Source organism: Euphorbia lathyris, chromosome 1, assembly GCF_963576675.1.
Source record: "Euphorbia lathyris chromosome 1, ddEupLath1.1, whole genome shotgun sequence".
Taxonomy (NCBI): Eukaryota; Viridiplantae; Streptophyta; class Magnoliopsida; order Malpighiales; family Euphorbiaceae; genus Euphorbia; species Euphorbia lathyris.
Genome location: NC_088910.1, coordinates 25,165,249 through 25,171,248, shown reverse-complemented (window position 1 = coordinate 25,171,248; position 6,000 = coordinate 25,165,249).

Sequence of the window (6,000 nt, the reverse complement as noted above, 5' to 3'; positions counted from 1 at the left end):
ACACTCAGTTAGATAATTCAGAAAATCATCTGAAAGATATTCGCCAGCTCAATCGGATCAAAGTATCTTTATTTTCTTTCCTAATTGATTTTCTACTTCATTCTTGAAGCATTTGAATTTCTCAAAAGCTTCGGACTTGTGCTTCATCAAGTAAACATAACCATATCTGGTATGGTCGTCTATGAAGCTTATGAAGTATCTGAATCCTCCTCTTGCTTGGACTGATATAGGACCGCATACATCTGAATGTATTAATCCTAGGGTGTCTGATACACACTCACCTTTATTGCTAAAGGGTGTCTTTGTCATTTTACCTTTTAAACATGCTTCTCATGTTTCCAATGATTCAGAATCAATTGAATCTATAAGCCCATCTTGATGTAGCTTAAGCATGCGTCTTTTGTTTATATGGCCTAAACGACAATGCCACAAGTAAGTCAAATTATCTAGCTTATGTCTTTTGGTATCAATTGCGAATACAAAAATTTTGTCATATAGCACATAAATCCCATTTTGTGATATTCCTGAAAAATAGAAAATCCCATCTCTATAAAACTCGCAATGTTTGTCTTTTATTGAAATATGAAAACCGTCGTCAACAAGACGGCTAATAGAAATAATGTTTCTGGACATTTCTGGGACATACAAACAGTTCCCTAATTCTATTACAAGCCCAGAGGGAAAACTTAAAGCATAATCTCCAACAGCGAGGGCGACAAGTCTTGCTCCATTTCCCACTCGCAAGTTTATGCTTCCTTTCTTCAATTCCTTAGTCCGATTTAGTTCCTGCATATTTGTACAAATATGAGATCCACATCCGGTATCAAGTACCCAAGATTCAGACTGTGAAATTGTATTTATTTCAATATAAAACATACCAGATGTTGAAGCACCGTCTTTTCCCTTCTTGAGGGAGGCTAGGTACTCCTTGCAGTTCCTTCTCCAATGCCCGTCTTTACCACAGAAATGGCACTCTCCTTTGGGCTTCTTCACTTCCTTTCCCTTTGCTCTAGTGGGCATGGCCCTCTTACCTTTCTTGGGATGTTTAGGATTGGAAAAATTCCCTTTCCTCTTCTTTGACCCCTCTATGACAAGAGCCGGTATTGCCTTGTCTTTCTTCATATTGGGCTCAACTGTCTTGAGCATGTTTGCAAGCTCTTCAAGAGAGGTTTGCAAGTCATTCATCTGGTAGTTCATGATGAACTGTGAATAACTCTCTGGGAGGGATTGAAGAATTAAGTCTATGCTTAGTTCGTTATCCATCACGAATCCAATACTAGAAAGCTTGGTAATATAGCCAATCATCTTGACATAATGTGTCATTACAGATGTCCCTCTTGCATCCTGCAACGATATAGCAATTTTGATATTTCGTAGCGTTCGCACCGAGTTTGTTTCCCAAACAACTCTTTTAGGTGCACGATGATGGAATAGGCATCCATTTCCTCATGTTGCCTCTGCAATTCCAGTGTCATCGATGCAAGTATGATGCATCCCGCATGATCGTCATCAGCCTTATGCTTCTGGTAAGCATCGATCTCTTCGATAGGAGCATCATCAGCTGGGATAGGGGGTATTGATGTATCAAGTACATACCCTATCTTATCGAACTTCAAAACGATTTTGAGGTTGCGATACCAGTCGGTGAAGTTTGAACCGTTCAACTTGTTATCGGTAAGTATATTTTGCAGATTGGTTTTAGTCATGATTTTAGGAGTGTTTTAATTTAACCTGAGAGTGAGAAAGAGTAAACGTATGTCATTCATTTGCTTTAAAATACATCAATCTAAAATTATAGGTCTTTTAGTTTATTTTAGATTGCTCCCACTATTTTGCCAAATTAATAGCCCTCCATATTAATTCGAAGAATTTCACAAATCCTTTAGTGAGCTAGGATCCTAACTCATGAGATTGCACCTTGAGTTTGCTCAACAAGCTAGTCTCATTTGTTAGGTAGATTCATGTAATCAATCACATCTTTAATGCGATTCCTAGGTTATTGGGTTACTAACCACATTAGTAACTAATATGTTATTCATATTAATCCCAACCATATTGCCCATTAGTTTATGATAACATGAGTTTGCTCATCCAATTATCATAATCTAATTTAAGTATTACCCCATATTCATGAAAGAACGATTTTCGATAATTCAGGTGTTACCATAAGACCCCAAGCTTGAGTTTGCTCAACAACCCAAAGGCCCCCAGTACTGCCGGCTGAATTATAATATTAGGGAGGGGCAACCGATTTTAATAACTTGCTTATTTACTTAACTTTTAATTTGTGAGGGATTTTTATTTTAAGTCTCATAATCTAACTTAGTCTTGATTTGCTTTAGCATACATCAGACACATACATTGGTGTTATGGACATATTATCTAAATTATTCCGTCGAGCCAGAGACGGAATAAAAGGGCAAACCTAGGGAAATACTAACTATTACATATTTCTCTTTAGGTCCTCCGTCTTCTCCATGGCGCCTTGAAATTACATATTAATTTCTATACTACTAAAGAAAACTTCAATTAACTTGAAGGGAATTAGATGAGAGGAGAAATTACAATAGATAGTAGAAAGGCAGGACTCGCAGGCCCTATTTCAAAAATACCAAAAGACTAAATAGAGGGTCCAAATATGTCCATAACTTCAAACATACATAGACTCAATTAAATAAATTTAATTGGTTGATTACATAAAATACTTATGTAATATTTAAGTTAATCACGTTAACTCATTAAATTAACTTTCATCCAATTTTAATTCTAATAATTTCGTATCTTCTATATTAACCTTTTAGATTAATACAACTATACAAAACTTTATTTATGCATGTCCCAATTATTTTAATTTTAATTCATTTAATACTTTTGATTTACAAATAGGTAAAACAAACTTTTAAATAAATTCTTTTATTCGATAATCAAAACAGAAAACTATTAATTTCTGAAACATATATATATATAACTATATTTAAAAAACCATATTTTAAAACAGTTTTAAAATATACATGTTCCGGGCCGGGCCCCGAACACGTGGCCGCTACCGTTTGGCAGAAGCCACGCGTCTGGTCCGCCGCTGCCTCGCGGCAGCAGCGGCCAGACGTCATGCGATTGCTGCCGCGAGGCAGCAATCGCATGACGGCAGTCGGGTTGCGCCGTGAGGCGCAACCCGAACTGCTGTCCTTTTTTTTTTTTAAATATATATATATATATATAGGTTTTAAAACGGTTTTCAGAAAATAAGAAAACTTATTAAAGATTTTCCGTTTTATCTTTAGATTTAATAAAACTAACTTTTATCAATCTAACTATAAAACTAATAGTTTTGTCATAATGATTATCAACCAAAATAATTAGGAACATATGCATAATTTATTTTAATTAACAATTAATTAAAACTTATTTATCTTTAGAATTAATTAATCAAAACAGTTTCGTTAATTAACCTAACTATAAATATTCATTCAATCTGATTGAAAAACTTCTTATTTTTCATATATGAAATAACGGATTTAACGCAGGCTCTGATACCACTGAAGGAAAATAGGCAAACGTTTGGCAGCGGGAATATAAAAATTTTAACCTTTTTCCATTAACCCAAGATCCGTTAATCGTTATTTCATATAAAGAGGGATAGAAGGAAATACCTTTTGATGTTCTATCTACCGTTGCAATCGAAGTGCCCACATCTCTTACTTCGAGTTCCCAAGCACAAGACAAAAATACAATTCAAAACCAAGTTAGAATTCAACCGTATGAAAGCAATCAAGAATAGATTGCCTCTAATTAATCAACATAAGATCAAGGAATAGAGAAAGAGATTGATAATCAATTGAAACGGAAGGAAGCGGTGAATAATCTCGTCCTCAACAAGGGGGTCGAAATTCTTCTCTTTGGTAGACACTGTGTTGGCCGAAATTTACACATAGGGGGTATATATACTCTCTTGTATCTAAACCCTAGTTAGATAGAATTAGGTTACTGAATAAGAATTTTATTCGGAATATAATTCTTATTTATTATCTATAATTATATCTAAATATAAAGATAATAATAATAACCTTTTAGGATAATAATAGGAGCAATTTAATCTCATTAAACCTCCTAACTTATGTATCATTTAATTAATTTAATTCACAATCATAATCTAATTAGGATTGCTTAAAATCAAATTAATTTCTTTATGTAATTTATACATAAAAATCGCCCCCCCTTTGCTTACTGGGCCTTAGTGGACTCAGTTGGGCTTCCATCAATTAATTAACATCTGTTTCTCTTTTGGGCTCCAAGTCTTATGTGTGACCCATTAGGTTCTTATTGCTTCTAGCCGTATGCAACTATTAAATTAATTTTCTCAGAATTATATTTAATCTTTGCATAACGGAATGAGTACGCAAAATGTGATTAGCAAATCCGAAACATTCCCCTAGAGCTATAAGAAGACAGGTTGATTTTGTCGTTGACCTTTCCGTATTAGTTACAGTATAATTCGATCCTTTATCAACTACATCCTTGAACTGAATCTTATGACTATGGGCAATGTCAAGTCACATATAGCGAGATGTTCGTTTTACTTGTACAGGCCGAGTTGACTCCAATTAGATAGGTTAAGTGAAATCTGTATTTCAAGTCTTAAGCTATCACTTGCAAGGATTTAGAGTCAAATCTTCCACAAGCGATCCTTGGACGTATCTCCCATTTATCGGGAGTGACAAATGCTCAATCCAATGTATAACTATCCTGCAATTACTTCCTGTGATACCCAACGTCTGCCGTTCACACCCCAGAGTCATCTCTGTTATGGATCGTGTTACAACAGGATCAAAGCATCACATTCCATAATCTAGAATCACTAATTAACATTCCTTTGAGTCTGAGGATTACTTATACCTATTAATACCAATGAGATGAACAGGTGACAAGGATAAATCTACCCATCCTGTTATCTCAAGTCGGGTCCCCAATCCTAATGAACTCCCTTTCATTGGATCCATGTAACTGTCTAGATATCTGCATATCTGAAGCTTGTGAGATCAGCTCTCTGTCTCGACAGAAGACATTGTTACATGAAAGTCTCAACCGTGATATGTCAATCCTATTTCTAAACATATTACTTGACTTGGGGTGGTTTTAAGTTTATTAGTTTATTATAAAGTTTCGTCTCACTTTATGCTTGTATGAACACTTTATAATCACTTTAAACAAACTTAGGGATTTTCTTTTATTAGACTTATCTATTAATATTATAAAAGTTGGAAACTAACTTGCCACGTGGCAAGCTAATAGGAGTTTAGCTGATGTGTAATTATCTCAAGTTTTCAAATTTTATAATTTATAAAGTTATGGATTTACACTAGTGGTGTTTCAGTTATAGTGTCGGTTATTAATTATTTTACCCACTCTTTAAAAGCACATATTCTCAATCCTGGTAAACTAATTCTTTTTTAATCTAAAATTTAGTGTTGTATTTCCGTTCTCTCTTCATATACTCTCCCCTTTTCTGTTTCATCTCTCTTCCCTTTCTTATCTCTGACTGATCTTTGTGTTTTATTTTTTCAGGGCTAAAATCAGAAATTAATCAGTGAAAAACTGTGAAAAAGTGATTTCAGAATATTCTAGGGTGAGTTTTAAATATTGTTTATGTTCTTTTTATGTTTTTGCTATTTCTAATGTCCGCCAATATCTGATTTCTCTGTTTACTTTTGAATGTGAATTAGGATTTTGTTTTTATTCCCTTTGATTTCTCTTTTGTTTTGAGTTTTAATTTCTTCTTCTCTGGATTGATATGTGAAAGATGGAATCTAAGTACAGTAATTTTTCAATTAGATAATTTAGAAAAAAGAGAAAGGGAAAGGGAGAGCAAGTTGGAGATTTATGAGCTAAACTTGATTTTGGAGGTAAGGGTAACGAATTGATCTTTTTTTCTAGAAAAAATGGAAAAAAGCCATCGTGTAGTTGAGTAAGTTACAGTTTTGTTTGTATTTCCTTGATTTCCAG